The following is a 23,262-nucleotide window of genomic DNA, read 5'->3' as shown; positions in this document are numbered from 1 at the left end:
TCATTTAAGTCATTTTTTTAAGCAACATTTGCTGGTTCCAGCCTCTCAAATGTGAGGATTTGAAGCTTTTCTGTCATACATGATAGTAAACTGAATATCTTTGGACTTTGGACTGTTGATTGGACAAAACAAGACCTTTGAAGATGTCTCCATCAGTTCTGTGAAATCATAATGGGCACTGACCACTATTTTATGACATTTTATAGACAAAACAATGAATCGATTCATCGTGAAAATAGTGTATGACACTCATTGCTTGATGTCTGTTTTTTAATAACGGGTGAATATGACCTAATAGGAATGCCAAAAGACATGGTGTGATGATATTACTGTATATTCATCACTTAAGAAATGCAAAATCTCAATATGTTACGTACACAGAATCATGAGAGGTGCGTTGGTCTTGGCGTTGGAAGAGTGGATGATTTAATTGTTACTATTAGCTTCCTTGATAAATGTGTTGCTAGAACTGTGTATTAATTTACTCGTCTGTCGTCGTCTGTGGCGTCACAACCAGCAGTTCTTTCAGACTTCATCAAAAACAAAGATGTTTTTTTTCTTCTATGGTTCCTGTCTGACCTACTGTCTGCGAGTCTTTCTACCTATTTGTCTTTTTCCAGTTTCCAGCCTGCAGTTGAAGGATTAGAATGTGCTATTCTGAAATCGGCTCGTCAGCCTGCCAGCCACTGATAAGCACACTCAGGATCGATTAGATCTGCCTTTAATCTATTCAACTTTTCCAGGCGAACGGAAAAATGCTTAGTATGGGAGATGTGAGGTGCGCGATACGGTGACTTTGGGAACACGTGCCCAGAGGGCAAATGCATTGTAAGCCGCATTTTCAGCCATGAGATCATATTAAATATGCATTTTTACAAGTCCTCTTTAACAAGCTGCTTTAGGCAAATACAAGCAAAACAATTCTGAATCATTTTCTATTAGGCATGAAGGACAGAGAGTATTACCGAGAAAGACAGGCAAGAACGGGAAGATGTCTTTATTAAGAAAGAAGAAAAGGAAAAAAATAACTAAAACAAAATAATATGATGGAAGAGCGAAAGAATGAAGGAATGGCGAAAGATTGTGTCCTTTTACCCATCACTCCCACTTGCTCTCTATTTCTCTGAAAGAGAGGCAGCCAGTTTAACAGAATGCTAAATAGGCTAGCGGGGCCCGATGTGTCAACGCCAATTCACAGGCCTTTTGATTCCACACACACAAACACACACACACACGCACTCACACACACACACACACACCACAGAAAGAAATGTCAGAACGTACCTTTAGCTCATTACTGGTGTCAGATATGATGAGGGTTTTCTCCTCTGTGCGGCGACACAGATCTGCCTGAGAGAGAAGAGGGAGAGAGGAAATTTAGGTTAATAATGAGAGAAAAAAAAACATTTATTGACAAGGAAAGGGTTCAAAGACATTATATATAATGTATGTATTATGTAATTATGATGTAATTAGATATATTTTAATTAAATCACATTATGCTGTGGATGTAATTACGCAGGGTGGAGTTAAAGGAGAGATGTTTGGCTTAGAAAAAAACAGGAAACAAACGAATTCAAAGCGAGGGGTTTGATTTTTTTATATAAAATAAGCTTTTTGAGCAAGAATGTAACTCAAAATACTTAAAATTGTTTCTTATGCAAATTTAAACATTAGCAACTTCACAAACAAACCTCTGGTAACCTCTAAATACACGTAAAGCTGTCAGATGCTCCTTCTAATCCTCCTCTCTTAAGCTCTGGTAATGATTTTCTGAGTTTAAGGAAATGTCTTCAATCTACTAAATAATTATATCAACAAAGACAACGGCAGGCTGACAGCGTTCCAGCAGAGATACTGTAGAGAAAATTTGGATTTTCAAACACTGTTCATGTTTCCCTCAGTGTTTTCCCAAGTTTATTGCATTTGACTCTCTCATATCAAAAGAAAAAAGAATTGCACTGTGGCTATGCATGACTGGAGTGAGTAAACTATAGATAAAATATATTTAATTCATGAGTTGACTTGGCCACTACTGTTCTCAATTCACCAAGCCGCTTCCTGGATGTACCATGAAACCAGCCTGCTGCTGGTTTATGCTTGTTAAGACTTTCAGTGGATGTACGAGCACAGAGTGGACGGACCGAACGTTATGAACACACAAACATACTCAGAGTTCAGCTTTTACTGTTATGTTTCTGATTAATGACACCCTGCTAACAGAAAATATGAAACAAATCTGTTTGATTGGCTGAAAGTTGACTTTAAAATGTGTATATCTGGACGGGAGGTTTCAAACCAAACGTGCTTGATCAGTTTGGTCCGGATGTTGCATTCTGCATTTTATTTTCATGTGTATACTGGTGTTTCAGGGTTTGATCTTAAAATATAAATGTTGCTATAAATATTAAATATCATTATGACATATTACTCTCATAGAATAATGATGGTGTTGTTTAATCTTTTTATGAAAAATCATCATAATGAGACCAGAATTTGATTAAGTACTGTGAGTGTAGCATGATCTAACCCATGCCTCTATGCAATACACATATTTTCTGAGTAATTTACAGGGATTTTTATGGTCAAGTTTTCAGACACTTTACAGAAATGGTGGTGCAATTCGATACAAAAAAACAGAAAAGTAATTTAGTTTCATTATATTGGGGTTCATAAAGTTGTTAATTTGCAAAACTTCTCAATAAATTAGACTCTTAACCATTCTTTAAGAGGCCAAAAAGACTTTTCAGTGTGTAGTTTTGAGTGTAAAATGATATATTAGCATATTAAACATGACTAAGTGTCTATTGACAATGGTAACATTTGATTTTGATTCAATAATTCCCCAAAAGTAGCTGCTGCAAATTACCAAAAGTGATTGTTCTTTGCTGTCACTTTGTCCATTACTTTCATATATTAAGACATCTCATGTATTACTGCCTACATGGCACATAGTGGGACTTCAGATGGGACTCTTCAGCATGGCACAGGGTTTGTTGCAGCCAATGGAGACCCTTTGTTTATGGAACTGTTTATGACATGAATAGATAAATCTCGGCTTTAAATAACCAGTTGCTATTACATAATAGTCACGTCATTGTGTATAAAAGAAAAAAAAAAGTTGGTACCACCGTGGGAGAGCCTGGCCAGAGGGTCTAGGTTATACAAGGCAGACTCATGAGACTTTGACATAGAGTAACTCCCTTAAGAATCAGTTTAGGCAGAACCATATTTCTCTCACCTAGAACAGCTAAATGAAAACAGTTACTTCTGTCAGTAACCATCATCAGTACAGAAATAATCCTTCATCCTACGGCCAAATCTGGGTCAGGACCCAAAGGTAGGAAGATTGACGATTAGAATCAGTCATGAATGGTTTAGAGGAAATTTGTAACAGACGCCGCCGCCTTTGTTTCTATTGCGTTCCCAGATCACCTGAGGTGTTATCTGGGCAGAGAAATGAACAGGACATGTGCTCTCCTCCATCAGTAACTACCAGTGAGAAGCCCTTGAGCAAGCTACTTAACCCTGAACTGTCCCAGTGGAGCCGCTCAGGGTGTGGCGGTGCTGAGTGGCTGCACAGAGCAGCTCCCCTGTGTGAGCAGGGCGATACTGGAAGTAAAAAATTGTGATTTGTGCAAGGATGAATAAGGCAAAAAAATTTTTAAAAAAAACCCAGGAGAAAGCAGTTTAGAAACATACAGTTTTCTAAAAGGATGTGTTCCCTTCCATCTAGCAATTATGTGGGTGTGATGGTACATGAATACATGAGATGAAGGAAAATACTGCAAGGGAGATATTTTATAATATCATAATGGTTAAATATCAAAAGGCTAAAAATGGCCTTTATCTTCAGTGCCATATTTCTTTTATCCATATCTTTATAAATGTGCAGTGAGAGATCACACAGCTCAGAGGACTGAGACTCTGCAATAATGAACCTCCCTTCCATTTTTTATAGGAAGTACGGATCAGCACAAAAAGCTTAAGCAGAAAAGCAGCCAAAGACTGTCAGATTCTTGACGCTGCTGTACCTGAGATATCCAACAAAGCCTTGAAAAGACTGAAAAGATATCACCCTAGATATCAACTTTTGTTTTGTTTTTGTTTTGAACATACACAGTAACATCCAACACAATTTACTTTCTTATATTACTCCAAGTATAAATATGGAGAATTTGTGTCCAATTAGTTTTGTCCCTCTTCAGTCTTTCCTTAGAAATTTTTATTTGGAGACACTTTGTATTCCACGCAAGCAAGATGTCAACAGATTGGAACAACACTGAATAAGTTGCTCAAATAGATACAAAAACACCTTTATCTTAAGCCGAGCATTATAACAAGTCATTATTATTCAGTGTTGGTAATATCCCTCCAGTACAACAACAATCATCATCATACTATCGGTATTATCATGTAGCAAGTCGGCCTGCTTTGTATGCAGAGAATAACGGCTCCTTTCACCTTGTTAAAGAAGAAAAAAATGGATTTGTATCAGAGTATCTGTGGCAACACGTGCTGACACAGCACCTTGTTAATAGCACGCCGCTAACAAAAACGCACTACTTTGTCCATAACCACATCACAGATGCTTTAAGAATGAAGCACCGCACTAATGATTACTTGATATTAACAATGTCACTGTGGAATTATACCAATCACTATTGTGTTATCGTTCTTATCGTTCGGCAGCTAAATCTGCCTGCTTTGTATGCGCGGACGATTGAGCTCATTCCAACTAGAAAATGACAGCTCGTTATGTGAGGGAGAATGGATTTCACAATGTTGTGCTATTGCAAGGGACCCTGAGACAATACTGTCAATACTATAAAGCTCTGTCTGAATTGGTTCTTGTGTGAAATGTGGAATGCATGAATAAAGGCCTATTGATCGGTAGGTCACCGCCGACAACTGTGTTGCGCGCATGTTTCACCGCGTACACTCAAGCTTCCAGTAAGTGATGATATTTAGTATTGATTTATTTTGATGAATTGCATTCATATCCGGAGAGTGATTTTCCTCATGCTGAACATGGCGAGGACCCACAAATCTGATGTTTTGTGATAAATAACTATCAAGAGAAAAGCTTTTGGAAGAAGTTATAATGTGTGAGTGCATTCCAACATAGCCTTGGGTGTACAAGTTTTTTTGTGCTGGCTATAATAAACACAAACTACTTGTAATATTGTCTGCAGTGCGCTTCCCTGTGCACCAGACTGTGTTATTATGCAGATCTATACGCTGAGAGCACTGCACTACTCTCCTGTACTGCACAACAACCATCCAGAGGCGAAACAGCAGCAGTTAGTGCTCAGCTTTCATGTTGTAATGCAAGAAATTAAATATTTCTTTTGTGATATATTGTCGTAGGAGTTCTGTTCTCTTCTGTTTAAAGAGAAAAGAAGGGGAAAAAAAGCAGGTATGAAATGATACGGGCTGCGGTTGCCAGGAACAAGGTCACTTAAGGATACAAGCAGGCATCAGCTCTCAGCTTTGCAACCCATTACTGTAGGAAATAATCAGAAATATCTCTTACTTTTTGCATTTGGAATGTCTGCAAATATTGTAGGCACGCACACACATGCACACACGCGCACACACACGTGATATTTGCACACACATCTCATATACACATGATGCAAACAGACAGCTTGAAATCTAGCCATTAGTGTTGTGTCTGTCATTAGCTAAAAGGCCTGAAGCTGGAGTGAGACCAGAATAATTATTCTGATTATAGTCCTCTAGCTGAGCTCTATCCAAACACATAACACTCTCTCGGATTAAAATCTGGTGTTTCATCTCGTTTCTAAATCAAGATGCTGGGATTTATTCCGTGATAGCAGCCAATTGAAATCTCAACATTACCGCAAAAAAAAAAAAAACTGGAGAAAAGCCAAGTTCCATGCAGTTCTATGAAGGCAGAGACATTTTTAAAGATTTTGTTCAGACTGGAGATAAAAGTTTGAAGCCATTTTTTTACCGTTTGACTCCTCACACAGTTACAATACTCTGTGGCTTTATAGGGCAGTATAACAGATGACCTTTACATGGGGAAATTTGGCAACATCCAAGGGCCCTGAAGTCATCCCTGACCTAGAGTTTAAGAAGCATTTTGGACTCTGAAGACCTTCTTGACAATAACGGATGGGTACCGGGAGGCCCTTGTCATTCAGGACTGTCCAGAAACATAAACATTTTCCTCTCCAGCACTCAGTGACCTCAGCAATGGAATATGAACCATCTGATCCAATATTTTCAAACGAGGAAACCTTATTTTTGTGTGGTTTCTTTTAATAGATGGAGGTTTGCTCTTGAATGCCGTGTGGTGCAAAAAAAATCCAATGTATAAATAGTGTGTTTGACAGCAAACAGCTGAAGAAACCCTTCTTATACAATCATAATATCTCATGTCACTGAGTGGGTGTTTATGTGAAAAAATTGATCATATGCATGAATGTGAGAGTGAATATGGACTTGTAACTGCGAGCATGTGTTTACGAGTTTGATGCTCTCAGAACGACTGCGGTGAAATCATGCAAGCAGAATATGATAGCGGCTTTGAGGATCAGCACAGTGGGCGCAGCTGGTAGCTGCACACCAACACACACATACACAAACACACACACACACACATTGGCTGGCAGAGACTGGTGGATCCCAGCTGTGTCAGTATTATCCATGCGCCAGTATGCATTCACAGGTGCATGGGCACGCAGACAAACATTTCATCGTATGAGTGTATATAAGCTGCTGAAGTGTTTCCATGTACTGGTCCGTGCACTATCCATCCACTATATTTAACTATGAGACTCTCTTACAACTTATTTTTGGTGCATGATTCCTTTCATATAGTCTCCCTTCAGGTAAGTATCCTCCTCTTCCTCCTACTCCTACTCCTCCTCCTCCTCCTCCTCCTCTTCCTCTCACCTCCTTTCTGACTCATTGCAGAGTCTAAAATAAAATGCTGCACAGGAGATGCAGGTGCAAGTGGCGGGCAGTTATTTTACTGGGGATTGGCTGGTAACTATAGGCCTATTTTTTTATTTTTTTATTTTTTTTCATCCTTGAGCTCAGACGTCCTGCTCTCACAATAGTGTCACTCCTACAACACTTGCTCCAGACAGCCGTGTATTTTTCCACTTCCTCATCTGAAAATATAAGCCTTCTTTTCCGTCAGATGCTCTGAAATAGCTCTATGTGGTTAGATAAGCCTGAAAGATAGAAGTTAGTATGATTTGATTTTCCATCTCCAGTGGCAATAACTTTCTGTCTACCCTTGGAAACGATAGTTCTGTCACTTTCTTTATTTCATTTTGAAAAAAGACTTAAAATTTTAAAAGCATGGAAAGAATGAATAACTGTCTGAAATACAATTTGAAGATGTTTAAGTTTTCAGTTTTGCCCTTTCCACCTTGGCAGTACACATTGATAACAATGTCCTGCCAATGTTCATGACTGTTTCCTTTTGCTTTTTGGACCAATTCAAATAAAGATTAGGGCTGCGAATTGCTTGTCGGACCAACAACTGTGGGTAAAACTAACAGATACTCAGTTTACAGCAAGTATGGAAAAAGTGGAACCTGTGACTATTTGGCATTTTGCTTGATAAATGAAATCTACAATTCCTTGATTGCCAGAATTGTTCCTGTTCCTGTTAATCCTCAGCACTAATTAAGTGCAAAAATCTGAACCTTTTACAGGTATGGAATGTAAACACACATGTAAGACCAAATATAAATGAATATTTAAATGCACTTTTAAACTGTTGAGGTAAACTGCAGTCACAGGAAAACACAACTCCGTATTATTGCTAAATCTGCAGAAGGTGTGAACAGCAGGCGTGGTGTAAGGTCACCGGCAGACATGTTGATGCCGTATGCCTTTTAAAGTAGAGTTTGATCTGAACAGCCGTTACAAGATGGACAACCCCCCTGTAGTTGTAAGACTTTGAGCTTTTTTTTACTACTCATTTATTCTACCTTCTAAAAGTATCTGACAAAACAATCCCTGCAAGAATAATCATTTTGGAACAAACCATTAGGCCGAAATATCCCATGGACGAACACTGTCATCCTAAGTGCCATACATTACCATAAGTACATGAAGTATATTGTCAGCATAAGTCTGCACCAAAGGCGGAAAACTGCTAATCTCTCTATGAAAATACAGCACTCTGCTAGCATGGCTGCACGACTCAGCAAAATGTCATTGTATCTTAGTGACACTGCAGGTTGATAATGGGTCACGGAAAGTCTACCAGGCAGCAGGACGCTCGTGTGAACTGATTTTACTGTCTAGACTTTGTAATTACATCTCAAGACCACAGAACATTGGGAATAATCTAAAAGCAACACACTGTAGATGGGCCATTCGGCTGAAATCTGTGAGCCATCAGTATTGTCTTCTGTTGGTGCTATTGTAAACCGTAGCTCATTATATTTTCCCCATTGATTTTGTCCTTATTCTGCTCTGTCCCTGGGGGAAGCAGTGTTGCTCATTTACAAAAAGCCGCCCGTGTTTTAAGACTTCATCCTCAGCCTTCCCACGGCCACATACTTCTTTATTGCTTTAAGGTGAAAAGCTGTTATTAGCCCCTCCAGGTTCTTCATTTAGTCATTTGCATCTTTTATACTCAGTGTTTCTTCACATCTAATTTCTCCTTTGCCTGTTTATGGCTGCACAAATAAAATAAGGGAAACTAAAAACTCAGCGTCCTCATTTTGGGATTTAAAGAAAACACATTTTAGGGTTGCAGCGCGAATCGTGCCAGAGAGCACATGTGGTAACCTAATTTAGACTGGGGGATGTGAATATGAAAGGGGGGCAAACCAAGCTGGTGGAATAACAGATTTCTATTTGCTAAGATGATGGACCTCAGGCTTTTTTTCTTTAACACCAACGAGCAGCCTGTATTGCTACCTCCTGTATGCAGACTTCACAACAACCACGAGGCATTCTGTGTCACAAGTCGCCTCCACAGTTAATGTGTAACCTAGAGTATAACAACAAGAGGAAACAAAGGGAACCCAGCAATAGAGATTCTCTGTGCCATAGGTGAAGGCTGATGGGGAGAAAAAAGAGAAGGAAGAAGAAAACAACACAGCTTTCTAGATACAAACACACACACATGCTTGTATGCTGGCTCAGATGGAATTACACAAACAGACATGGACAAACCCAACGGAGCATTCAAACTCATACATACGCCGAATCATACCAACCTAAATGCGGTCCGTCTTCATGAATAGATCGTATAAAAATATCAGACCCACTTTTTCGCATGTGTACATACAAACTGTACATACACAAATCAAGCTACAGCTACCACTGCTTGAGGCTGAAGCCAATGTGGAAGTACCTTAAAGTACAATGTCACCATTGGCCGCTAGATGATGCCTCCAGAGACTCTCATTCAACTTCTTTCCAGCAATACTGAGTCAATATTTTCTTCAACAAGTCATTATGGTCTCAATCACTAAATTCGGACCCTCCAGAGTGCCCTGGTAGCCGAACGGTTACTTTACATGTCACATAACCACAATGTCCCTGGTTCAATTCCAGCCAGGGACCTTTGCTGCTTGTCATACCCATCTCTCTCCCCTTGTTTCCTGTCTGCCACTTCACTATCCTATATATAAAAAAATAAATTCACACCCTGTAATAAGTGTGCAGGTGGTCATTTTAGAAATATTGCTCTGTTAATAAGATTTGAAGACTTATAGTAGCTTTGAAGACTGCTGTGTGGGTGCTGATTGATAGCTGTGATTGAGAGTTCACTCATCTGCATCTGCAGGACTCACACTAAGTTAAACTACTATCGCAATATTTTTGGTAAATTTAACGTTACTTGATTATGATACGTGCTGTGTTTACCAGCTCCGATGCAAACCAACAGGTAGACGTCACACATAAATACCTCTGTGTGCACAAACTCATCAAAAAACCACGCAAACTTTAAAACTTTAAAAAAAAATCCAACAAAAGTCAAACAACTAACTTTCCCACCCACACAGAGCTGGCAGCAGATAATGATGGTGTATGTTACCAACGACTTGACGGAGGGAAGAGAAATATTCTAGTTGACATGTTGACTTAGAGAGGCAGAGAGAAACGAGAAGCAACCGTTTAACTGACAGGATGGGGAGGAGGGATAAAGATCGAGGAAAGAGATAGATGATGGATAAAGAGAAGAAAGAGAGAGAGAGAGAGAGAGAGAGGAGAAGAAGGGCGGGAGAGAAAATAAATACGCTTTTTACATATTCAGTTCCGCATGGCTGCACTGCTTATGTATGTACGCGCACACTCAGTTATGACTTGCCTCACTTGTTGATGATTTTCATTTAGATAGTTTGTTATTGTATGACACGCTCTCTTACTCATATAGCAATTCAGCCAGCAATACACACACACACACACATACACACACACAGACACACACACACACATACACATGAATATATAATGATCTGTCACAACTGTATCTCCACTCGAGCCTTGGCAGCGCGCCTGTCCTCTTTAAAGTCTGTTCAGAGCGTAAAAAAAAAAACAACCAACCTCACATCTTCCTCAACATCAATCACATACAGTATTGTGGAGAAAATGTTATCATGATCTCTGGAATATTAACCTAGAAATGTTCTTTCTAATTTTAATAGTTCAATTTTTTTAATGTGCTCCCGGTTGGTTAAGAAAGTCCTTTAACTGGAGGAGACGCTGAACGTTCAAAGCGTAGAAACTGGCGAGCACACACTGTGCTCGAGTGTCAAGTCACTCAACCTTCTCTAGCCCATGATTCTTTTTATTCTTATAAGAATATATATATTTTTATAGCAGATATATGACAAAAATGGAAAGTATGTCAGTTTAATGATTACCTCATCGCCAAATATGGAGAAACTCTTCTCTACCAGACGCTGTGCTCTTACTGATCCTGCGCTCTTACACCTTTGGCAAAGAGGTAAGAAAAATGAGAAGTTCCCTCTGTGGATCAATAACGTATTAAATCACTGCTCCACCATGTCTTACCCAACAGTGAAAAAGGCTATTTTTAGTTTTTGGACAACAAAAGTTCCAATAACTAATATTATTCAAGGGTAAAATCTTTCCCAAATAAATCATGTAGTGTAGGAATGTGAAATTGATTTGTGGTTATGTAGATGTTTGTTTTCTTCGTGATGATCTCTGATTAGAGATCTCGGCCTGCCCTGCTCTTTATTTACCATACAGCCACATGGGTTTATGTAAACACAGGCTATCATTGTCCTGACCATTAATTAATGAGTCCAGTCAGAGCTCTGGATGCCTGCACTCTCGGCCTGCCTCCTCGGAGAGGAAAACCACTGGCAGTCCAATGAATCACCGCATTCAAATGGTCTCGTGGTAAAAGAGCAAAAATGATTGAAAACCAAAAGGGAGAAATTCATGAGGCCGGATGAGAGATGATAAATGTATTAGCACCAGATGACATTTCTATCACCACCTCATCGATCACCTTGGGGACATTTTAAATGATGTGTGTGTATGTGTGTGTGTGTGTGTGTGTGTCATATGCAGAATTAGGCAGATGAAAATGTCTCCCACCCAAAGAAAACACACATAGAATAACAAATATGTTCGCAAACAAAAACAGAAGGAGACGAGGACATTTGAGACACTGACACTGTTCCACAAACACAAACCCTGCAGACGATAAAGTTATAACTTTATTCTTAACAAGTTTATTAAACGCTGCAACTCTCCCTCCTTTATTATGGAAACTTTAGAAATTGTGTATTATAGCTTCTCCATTTTCCTTCAGATAAGCTAATTCAGTGCAGCTCTTTGTCGTAGTGCACTCAACATTGATCTGTTGTCGCTTGAGATTTGTATCTGGTACAGATTTACTACATATACTTCCCCCATTATGTCCTCCTTAACACCCGCTCTTAAGATTCAGAAAAGAAACCCACACAAAACTGACCATCACAAACAGCATTAACCTCAGTGAATCCGGCTGAATGCACACTTATATATCCGCCTGTTATTTGCATCGTTGCAAATGTATAAAGTAGAAACCTTCTCCTATGACAAACAAGATGAGCTGCAGGTGACAGTGCGCTCGGAGCCCGGTGAACCTGTTTTGATAAATAACAGGAACTCCTCGAGCCGCAAAATGAGTCTGAAACAAGGTGCAAATGGCTCAGTAAATCTGGCTCCGACTCTCCGCTCAGCTCCGGCCTCCTCCGTCTCCATCGCTGGCTTTCTTCTTGGTCTGTCTCTTGGTATTCAGAGGCTGCTCTCTTGCAGCTCAAAGTCTCTTATCTAAATCTCCATTCAGACAGAGAAAGAGACAGAGCTGGGGAGAGAGAGTCAGAGATAGATAATACAGGTCACTCTCCAATGACTCACTCTAAAAGGCATCTGGGGAGAGGATAGAAGGAAAAAAAAAAACAGGGGAAGGGAGAGGAGGAGAGGGGAGCTGCTGCAAAACATTATATGGATTTCTGTCCTAAGCTGGGACCATGAAAAAACATGCAGACTTAATAAGTAGTTTGATATGAAAGTTAGTGTACATCTGGTGATTTTCTAGGGCTCACAGCGTCTTAGCCGTTTATTTTAAGATCCGCTGAAAGCCTGTGGCAATGATAAATCAGCAAAAAAATATCCACCACATCCCTGAGTAATGGAAAGCTAAGCTGAGCAACAGTGAGCTGCATTACTTCTTATCAATGCAAGACGAAATGTGTATCTTTTGTATCCTTTGTCATTTTCCCACCACAAAAATAGTCCTATCTTGTTTTTTTTTTTTCTTGCTCGCTGGCGGTGTTGTTTCAGTGTGTTTTCATCTTAAGGCTCGAGGGGTAAAAGGGCAACATTTTAAAGGATGTTTAATTTTATGATCGAAGATGACTGCGAGTATACTTTCATGACTTTTTTAGAAGGATTATGGTGCAAAGTCTTAATATTTCTCATCCCCTGCAAGAGGCAAACGCTTCCTGTTAGCCGTTTCTCAAAATGTCAGATGACCATCAACCTAATGTCAAGGAGAATCAAATTGTCTGAAATGGATGATACTGTTAGATTTTCATTATGCAAATGTCCATAACTAGTAAATGACCTTTCATTTTTTACTATTTTAGACTTAGAGGTTATAGAAGTGGGTGTGTGACTGGATACCAGTTTCAATCCCATTCCTGCTGGAGTTCAAACAAAATGATGGTGTAATCACACTGTTAGTGATTGTAAGATTGTGAGAAATGTGAAACATCACTAGAGAGTCATGAGTTGCCCTCTAAGAGATAACGTTACCTCTGAACATTTACAAAGGCCTTTAAGTGCTTCCTGTCTATTTATATCAAACCTCCACAGCTTCCGTTCCTCATTTGTCCTATACCGCGCTTGATAATTAGTCAATCATGTTGTATATATAGCACATAGCATCTTGTATTATGCTTTAATAGACCTGTACACACACACACACACACACACACACACACAAACAGAATACATGCAAAGCTTTTAATATTTAGAGTCTATAATACTCCCTGCCACCCCCGCTCTAATCGCCTCTCCTCTAATTCGCTAGTTTCTGCTCGAAGACAAGCTGATGTAGATCGGAACAGATATTCAACTCTACAAACACACACACACAGAAACACACACTGGCACAGACACCCACACACACACACACACACACCAGTATTTTTGAGTTATGTTCACTCCTAATCTGCAGCAGGAGTAGAAATGTAAGAGGTCCATTAAGTACAAGGATGTTTGTTTTATCATCCAGCCCCTCCCTGCCGCATAGTCGAGTCGGAGGTGGTGGGGGGTGTTTATAGATGTTCATTTATCTTACTCGATTACTTCTCTACCTTTCTCCATCCTCGCCATCACTTTCCCCCTCTTCCTCCTCATCTGAGTCAGACAGTAAACTCCAAACTATATTGAATTTGGCATGTTCTTCAAACCGCCGTTGAAAATATAGCGCCGCAAGCAAACGCAGGTGTTTTTTTTATTTTTTTTATTTGGACTCCAGATCTTTTCATATAACGATGTCCGTGACACATCTTTGAAGTTGCAGCGGGAGCCGACGTGACTCGACAGTTCCTCGGAGATAGATTATGAGCGTATTAGAATAAGTATAATTCAGTGAAAGTCAGCCAGACAAAAAACACAATGCTGAAAATACAAAAAAAAAACAAAAAACAAACAGTTGTAGGAGAGGATTTACTGAGAGATGCTAAACGAGGCTGTGAGAAAACAAAACACAAACCTGGCAACAAATCCACCTCGTCGGACTGTTTACTTTTATTGGCTCTGTGTGAGTGTGTGTTGAATTGATCTACACCCCCGACGCAACTATCCTTTTCAGGTCTCTTTTTAAAGCTTCTTGTTATATATTTAGCCGTTTCTCCTTCCTCAGCCTCTTCCTGTACTCTCTCTCTCTCTCTCTCTCTCTGCCCACCTCTACATCTCTCTCAAACCCTCTCAGCACTTTCTCTCCCCCCCCCCTTCCCCGCTCTCTCTCTCTCTCTCTGTGCTATTAAAAGGTTGTAATGTAAAGTCAGCCTCAATCCATCTCTGTTGCCTCTCTCTTTCTCTCTCTCTGTATGTGTACGTGCTATCAGATCTAGTTGGTATAGCTATAGTCAGCCCTGCTGTCCAGGCTAAATGAATGTTAAAAGCCTATTGAGTTTCTTTGTGCTAGCTGCAATAGCTTTGTCCTTATATAGGTAATACGATGTGCTGTGTTTGTGGGTGTGTGTGTGCTTGGTGTGGTAGTAGCTTGTATGCATGTGTGTGTGTGCGCTGTATGTAATGCGATGCAGTCTTTTAATTTAGGAAAGGAGACACAGTCAGCAGGTAGAGGTTATGACCTCTGCTGGAGGACACACACTGTAACCTAACGTGAAATTGATTTCAAGGTAAAGTGGCGGAACATATGAGGCTGCAGCTGGTGGTGTGTGATTGTTGTTTTTGTACTTTTGTATATCGGAAGGAAGGAAGGATGCAAATCCGTCAATGAAATTCACTGATATGTTTGGTGATGCTACATTTCTCACTGCAAATCCTCTTGAAGTTTCACAAAATAGGGAATCTTTTCTTCCACTATCGGTTCCAAATGTCATTTCCTCTACTTTTAAATTAGACTTAAAGACCACCTGCAGGTCTTATTCTTTAGATCAAGCGGTTTTATTCGCTGAGAATTGCTGCAGAGTCGACTGAGGTTTTGCATTAAAGTTGTTTTTGAGGCCACGGAGAGAAGTGGCCCTTCTTTTTGGCAGTAATGACTTGGAGAATCACTTTGGGGAGAACCGAGCAGAGGCAGCAGTAACTCGATCAATGAAGAGACTGCAGTTAGAAAATAGGGGTCGCCGTAATCAATTAGACTCTTTACTGCGGCTGGAATGGTAAAACAACTGGTGGCGGAGAATCTCAGCGAATCCCTTCTGCTTTTTATTCTTTTGCACTTTATCTACCTGTTTTCTTAATAATAGTGTTTTGATTTTTCTATCACGCGTTTTGCCATTGACCTCTTTCTCTTCTTTTTCTCATTTTCCACCTCTATTGTGCCTCCGTAACTTTAACTTTTTTACTTTTAACATTTCATGCGATTTTTCATTGTACGCTTTTATTGCTCCCAATTACTCAACTGGCATATTTTGTATTCTAAAACCTTGATAGCATATTCAAAATTGAAAAAAAAAAAAAAAAGTCACTGTGCACAAAGCCTCAATTTGTGCTGCCTGGGGCAACGCTGGATCTGTTTGTGTCCTTCATTTTTATTCCGCCCTGCTTCTAATTGTTTTCTCTGATTTGCATGATCATACGTCTGCAAGCTGGGTCCAAACACCCTGAGTCGAATTTTTTTTTCTCTCTCTCTTAACTGGCAGCCCGTTATGCTTTTTCTAGTCTCTTCTGAAAACATTTCTTTCTGTTTATCTACCGCCTGCACACTTAACTACTTGTTAACCATCCGTGTCGTCAATGAAAACCCGAAGCTGTCCCCATGTGGTGACACAGCAGGTGTGAGGCCATCTTTGTGTGAACGAGTGAGTACGTTTTGAATTAAAAAATCCTCACATCTCGTCACAGAAGCTGATTTAACTTATCTACTATACTGTATGTGTATGACAATGCACAAGGGTTGTTTTCCTCATGAAATATTACCACTGGTAGGTCATTTTGATCATCTAGTCATCATCAGTACATACGTAACTTTCTACTAATCAGAGCAAGATATCCTCTCCTCTCCTCCCTTCTTTTTTATTTTTCTCATCATGTCATGTGCTCTGCCCCCCACACACACACCTGCACTCAAACACTAGGGTAGCACTATAAATGGTTTATGTCACAATCTTTGTCAAGCACCCCCCACCCATCACAGTATCACACGCACACACACACACACACACACACACACACGCACACACACACACACACGCACACACACACACACGCACACACACACACACACACCCTCAAGCATCAGCCATGGAATTGAAAAACCACTTCAGAAAAATAATGGAGCTGTGGCAGCCCTGCAGCATGTATGTATGTGTTTGTGTATGTGTGTGTGTGTGTGTGTGTGTGTGTGTGTGTGTTCTTAAGTGTGTCTCTGTAAGGATGTGTGTATGTGTGAGGTTGCATTGCTGCAGTCTTCAAGGCGGGATGCGTAAATGGATCTCTGAATGGTTGTGGTCAAAGAGATTTGACCTATTTGCAAAGACAGCTGCATTGGTGTATGTATATGTGTGTGTGTGTGTGTGTGTGTGCATGTGTGTTTGAGAAAGAAAGACAGTGTAAGAGCGAGAGATGATGCGAGCTGTGATGTTGCACGTGCACGCTTGCAAAATATGAACTCCCAAATGAGGCTGTAATTGGTTTTAATGTCTTCCCATATGGATTTCACATATGGACTGATTAATTTACAGTTTTACATGCAAGTGAACGTCTTATCCAGAATGACTCACAATGAGTGCGACAGCAAAGAGGGATCTGTAATTCATTGATCATTAACAATAAAAGCAACAAACAGTAAAATGCAGTGGTCAGAGCTGCAGTGTGCTGACAACACGCTGTGACTGCAGAAGGTCATGTAAGACGGAGGAAGACAAAAATAATATAAAGAGCTTAGGAGTGGAGTAAAGAGGATCTTCTTTTATTTGTCATTATTCAGATGCATTATTTAGATAGATAGATACATGGATAAATAGAGAGGAAGAGAGAGAGAGAGAGAGAGAGAGAGAGGGCGGCTGCTTTGCTTGCAGAGACTTGGCTGCTGATGAATAACCCCATCTGCCTGTCATTACTACTAGAGCTACTAGTGCTACACGCGCGCACACACAGCAGAATCTGTCACAGATCCCCTCTAAACAGCCTCAGGGGATCCAGTGAGAGAGAAAGATAAAGAGAGGAGAGAGAGAGAGAGAGAGAGAGAGAGAGAGAGAGAGAGGCATAAACGCTGGGTGTGTCCTGGGCTGTAGATAAGCACAGAGACGCTGCGCTAAGGAGAGGAAAAGCAGGACAAAACACACTAGGAGGGTAAACACCTGTTCCTCCGCTCACACATTTTCAGGCAAACTATCTATTTTTAGTTTGTTATTAAAGCAAATCTCAAAGACTCTTTTGTGCTTTTGTTAGCTTGATGTTAGCTGACGACATTGTGAATAATTTGTAAAGCCGACGGGCTTTGAGGGACACTGGTGATGCTATTAGCAAGTTAGCGATGTGTCTCCAGGATCCCCTGATGGTTCGTGTGGATCTACAGCCTTTTGAAATGAAGCCCTTCCAGCAATCGATCGAGGTGAAGTGTTGGAGGTTGATTAGAGACATGACCAGAGGTCAAACCAATCTAACTGAGGTTCAGAGCACGTTCAGGGTACCACACGTTCAGGCATCTTCAAGGTGCATGGTGAAATTAAGGCTTTGATTTATAGGTGTCAATCTTGCTCATTTAGATCAGTTAGGATGGGGAAATGAGGGCAAAAGAGTCTTTGAAATGCTTTAGGAACAAGTTTGTGAGCTACAAAATACATTAATGATCAAGAATCCCAAACTCAGAAGTGTTCGAAATGAATTAATTCTTTGTTTTTCACTTTTGACTGATGATCTTAGCTGTAGAAACTCTGCCTGGCAGAACGGTTCCTCAAAAGTTGATGCAGGCTTATGAAGCTCATTAAATATTAAACTGTAATAATAAAGAGACGATAAGCAAAACACTTCCATTGAGGTAAGATCATGGTTCAGGTAGGCAGGTAAAATTTCGTTTTTAACTTTATTTGTCAAGATAACGTTTGGTTATGGCGAAATAAGCCAAAACCCTTTTAGCAAGAAATGCCTGGCAACAGATGGAAAAAAATATCATCACCCTGAAAGATGGTAAACTGTTATAAAAATGCTGGAAGACGAACTGAAAGAAATGTAAGTCTGAGGAGAGAAAAAGTATTCCAGCCCTCACACAATGTATCCGAGCAAGAGGAGTAAGATGTGATTCAAAGGGACTCGCAGTATTTCTTGAGGAGACAAGTTTTCAACTATGAGAAATTGAGTCCTCCATCTTTTACCAATCCCACACAATTTCCTGGGAAACCTGCCGATTGTTTTTTGAACTGTTTTTTTTTTCTGTTTGTAGCAACTCGCAGTAATTCAAATCCCTCAAGCTTTTCTTGCTTTTACGCCGCTGTCTGAAAACCAGAGCTGAGCGCAGTTCTCTTCCAGTTTAATCAATCCAGCAAGTGGACAGCTTGTACGCTCCATGATAGCTAACAACTGGAGGTCATGCCCGGCGTTCACACTCTTGTGCTGCTTGTGTGTAGTGTGTGAGAGACGAGGGGAACAGAGTGAGGCAGATAAAAAAAAAAAAAGGTGAAATTATTTTTTTGGCCTTGTGATAATAAATAACTGGATGTCATAGTTATCCCATAGCGTTGTTAACGACTACAACGCATGTATGGAAAGATGAGTGAAACAGAAAGAGTGGCAGAGAGACATACAGCGGCTTCTCTAAGGACACGGTGATGAGAAACATTTCACTCACATCTCTACCTCTCAATCAGTGCCACCCGTACATTCTCGAACACACAGCCACACACACACACACATCCCTGCTTTCTCTTGTCCCTTTGTGGCTGCTGTGTAGACTCTTTTTTTGAAATGTTTTATATGAGCTGAACAAGGCTACTTTTGTCTGCCTGTCGTACTTTCCTGACACACACACACACACAGACACTCCTACACACACAAAGACTAAGATAAAGGGAGAAGCATCATTACCTGTGAGCACAAGTGGGTATGATGACATCCATATGTAATACCTAGCCATTCCTATCTCTTGTCTGTCTCTCTCCTGATCACTATATCTACATTTTTTTATATTTATAAGGAACTTTCATTTGGAAACATTAAGACAAAGCTTTGGTCCATACAGTATCTACAGAAGGAACATATTCCTCAGATGCAGCTCTAAGTTTATATGAGTTAATATAATGAGGCATCTGCAACTTCTATAGCTGGTAAAATACATGTTATTATTGAATTCAGCACCTAGTTGTATCCTATGGGACAGCTGGGGTTACCCTTTTCAGTATTCGTTTGGACTAAGTTGAACAAACGTCCACCTTCGTTCGAATCAGCGTCTTTGTGTAATGCGAAACACCAAGAAACGCTCGTTCCTGATGTGTCACAATACGCTCGGTACACAAACACAGAATTGAAATAGGCAGAAAAGACCATTCGTATTTGGATTCCCATGCGCCCTAATGCATCAGAAAGCAGCCCTGTCTGGCTTCTTCCTCCTTGTATTTGGGGAGGTTAAATTTTAGGGTGAGAAAAGGTTGAATGGCAGAGGAAGACTGCTGCTCAACAGGAACAAACAACTGAGATAAAAAAGACAGTGAAAAGACCAACGATTACCATCACACTCAGCTTGTTTGTTAGACATTCATTGTGTGTGTATGTATATGTGTGTGTGTGGTGTATTCCCCAACCTCCTACTATAGAGGCTTCTCTCTTGTGGGTTCGGCACACAAACCATTACAATAAGTGTCCCTTTTACTGCAGTTGACTGTAGTGTTATGTAAATGAGTGACTTTACAGGGCCTCTCTCACTCTCACTCAAAACATTTTACTAGTTTACTACATTGTCTCTGACATCCACCCTCCATTTATATATAATAGTAAGACATTTTTACCAGCCAGTCTTTCCATAACAATAGCACCACCCTCTTCAGGACCACCCAAGACTTTACTGTCACCACTGACTGGATGAAAGTTTCTAGAAAGTTCTGATGAATCTCTGCAGATTAATATGTTGCTGCATATTTGAAATTGTTCTGAACATTGGTGTGTTAGCATGAAGCCCCACCGCGGACTATGTAATGGAGACACATTGATGATGTTGATGCTAGTAAGGTGACCAGTTCGTCGGTCGCCCATGAAGTTATTATTTAAAAGACCTGTTGGAAAGCTGGATGTTCTGCTGACGGCAAAAAACTAATTAGTAATCATTAATTAGCAACCAGACAGTTCTTCATGCTAATGGAAAGCTCTGGTTAAGGCTGCATTCAGCTGCGTTGGTGGGGGCATGTTGTTAAAGGTACCAGTGAGACAATCAAATACAATCCAGGAAGTCGAGTGAGATATTAATGCATCTAAAGGCTTATCAGAGAACAAAACACTGCACAGCAGTTTGTAATACTCACAGACAGGATTTCACAACCGTTTTATCTTTCGTCTCAATGATCTCGAGGTAAACAAGTGCGGCGTTCGCATTGCAAAGTAATCCATCACGTTGCATTGCAGCAAAAGTTGAACCCGGTTCAACTTTTTTCGCCAGATGACCTTCTGTCGGGTGGCCGGGACGTGTCAAAGCGGTGGCTCCATTCAAACGAATGAGAAGGCTGCGTTTTTCCTTGCAGAACTAATGTCAGTCTGAAGGCTTGCACTGTTTTTTCTGCAGCAGTCTGAGGTATGCGTCTCTTTTAACATCTGACATATTTTGAATTTGTGAATGTGCTCCGACTGCATTGCATTGACCTTTCCACTGATAATAAAATAAAAATGAGGACAGTTCTAAAGAAGGGCGTTTCTTGGAATACATACAGACAGCATTTGATAAACAAGTGAGTCCCTGAGGTTGCAAGGTGAATGCAAATGAGGAACGTAAAGGATATTGAGCGAAAAAGAGCTAGCAGAGCAAAAACAAACATGACTGAATATATATATTACAAATGAAAACTGGCCTTTTAAGTCAAGGATTAAATCAAGGCTTTAATGGGGTTTTTTTTGTGGAGAAACTTGCAAAGTCCAATTTCTGTCATTCAGTTTCCTCCACAATGTTGAAATTCTTGTCTGTAAAGGTTCAGTTATCTTTTCTTACCCAACAAGTATTCATTTTAATTCGCCACAATCGATCATTTAACAAAAGACTGTGTCACAATGTACAGTAACCAGAGTCTAAAAGTGGTTTAGCAGAGAGGTAAGGTAAGAAAGGAGAAAAAAGGAGAGGAGTGAAAGAGGCAAAGGGTGAGTGAGGGGAGGAAAGAACAAAAAAAAAAAAGCAAGAGAATATGTGAAACATGAGAAACAGTGGTGAGGACTAAACCCAGACTTTGCTTAGTATGTCCAACCAATCAAGAATGCCAGAAATAGTTTGGCCCTTTTGCCAAAATCACACACAACCTCATGCACACACTGAGGAACTGGGGGCCCCAGTCATGGAAATCTCATCAAATTAGGAGTCGGGGAAGGCCAAAAAAACACGTCTGCAAAGAAGGAAAGAAAGAAGTTGAAATGGCATCCCCTCAAAGTAGGTAGTGTGAGTGTGTGTGTGTGTGTGTGATTACTGTCAGACTGGGTTTGTCTCAACAGAACTATTCACAGCTGGGAAACTGGCATCTCACACACACACACACACACATACACACACACACATACAGATGTCACTACTGCAATGAACAAGCAAGGCCTGCACCACTGGTTTCCATTCCTTGTTCTCCTTTTACCTCATTTCTTCTTTCTATTATTTGTCTTCTCTCTTTCTGTTTTTTGTATTCCTCTGCCTTCCCTTCCTCATTTTGTCTCCATGTTTGTTCCTTCTATCCTCCACTTCCCCTTAAATCTTTTATAATGAACAAAGATGCCTGAAAAAAAAAAGGCTGACTACTTTTATATATGAAGCTGCAAAGCTGCGAGACTCCTGCGCATTAAGTTGATGTAACTAATCTGTCTTTGAGCTCCCGAGAGGTGGAAACAACCTTTCCAATCACAACTCCAGTCATTCATTCCAGCCTTCGCTTGCGCTTGAAAACTAGAACCCCACCAAAACATCCTCATGCCGGTTTTTCTCTGATAATTTTTGCTTATTGCAGATAGATCTGTATCTGCTTCCTAGCAGCTGACACATGACAAGAAATTAAAGTAGTGTTAAGCAATCAGGAAGAAAATATCATTTCCTCTCTTATGTAATAAACGTCGCCAGTCGATATGATGCACACATGCTTGCAGTTTATCTGTTGCTAAATCAGCTGTTTAGCTAGCCATGAAGCTAGCCAATGTCATGGCTTGGTAGTAGAGCAGAACATAGCTAATAAGTTGTGTAAAGCTTTATTGTCATTCCTTCTAACTGTTGTAATAGTAAATATATTCACAACTCACATTTCACTATGTGTTAGCACAGTGGAAACATGTCTGATTTTCACCTGAGAAGTTATGATTTCTCTCAAAAGTTTAAAGCTGAGACACTTTTTGTAATTGCTAATCCCTACTGCTATAAGAGGGATTATTAGACCAGAAGAAATATACTAGAAATAAACACATTGAGACAAGTAAATTGAAAACTGATTGTCTCCCTCCTTCTGGTTGTTTGTCTTGTTTCTGCAGTGGTGTTTATTCTCCGTTTACTGCATGATTAAAGATGCCATGCTCAATGCTTCAATCTGTAGACATAAATAGCAGTTAGCCAGTATATTGTTTATCTGATTTTGTACTTTCAAATATAAAAATCGACATTGGCTTTAAAAATCCAGTATTCAGTCTCTACTGAAAACCTAACTAATAAAGCATTTCAGCCCCCTCCCCTCGCCTTTTCCCACCTGTACTCAACCTAATATGCTTCTCGCGGCTAAAAAGCTTTTCTACTTCACTGCTTTGCTCCCATTTCTCTCCTGCGGCTCTGACTCCTGCACTCTTACCACCGCTGATGTTTGTAATCTATGAACTTGACCGCATTCTGCCGGTGCTATAAGAGTGTCAGCTGCATGTATAAAAGGTATGCACGCGCAC

The 23,262-nt window shown here is 40.2% G+C and overlaps 1 protein-coding gene across 1 annotated transcript in view; it reads right to left on the bottom strand.

Moving 5' to 3' along the window:
- cdh11 (cadherin 11, type 2, OB-cadherin (osteoblast)) overlaps positions 1-23,262 on the bottom strand; it is a 93,851-nt gene that overhangs the window by 50,950 nt on the left and 19,639 nt on the right. Inside the window, exon 3 of the mRNA XM_042433669.1 lies at positions 1,285-1,350. The gene's annotated coding sequence lies outside the window, so the exon portion shown is untranslated. The remainder of the gene's footprint in view (positions 1-1,284; positions 1,351-23,262) is intronic.

Source organism: Thunnus maccoyii, chromosome 14, assembly GCF_910596095.1.
Source record: "Thunnus maccoyii chromosome 14, fThuMac1.1, whole genome shotgun sequence".
NCBI classification, from domain to species: Eukaryota; Metazoa; Chordata; class Actinopteri; order Scombriformes; family Scombridae; genus Thunnus; species Thunnus maccoyii.
Note: the sequence above shows the minus strand (reverse complement) of the source record. Positions and strands in the feature narration are given on the sequence as shown.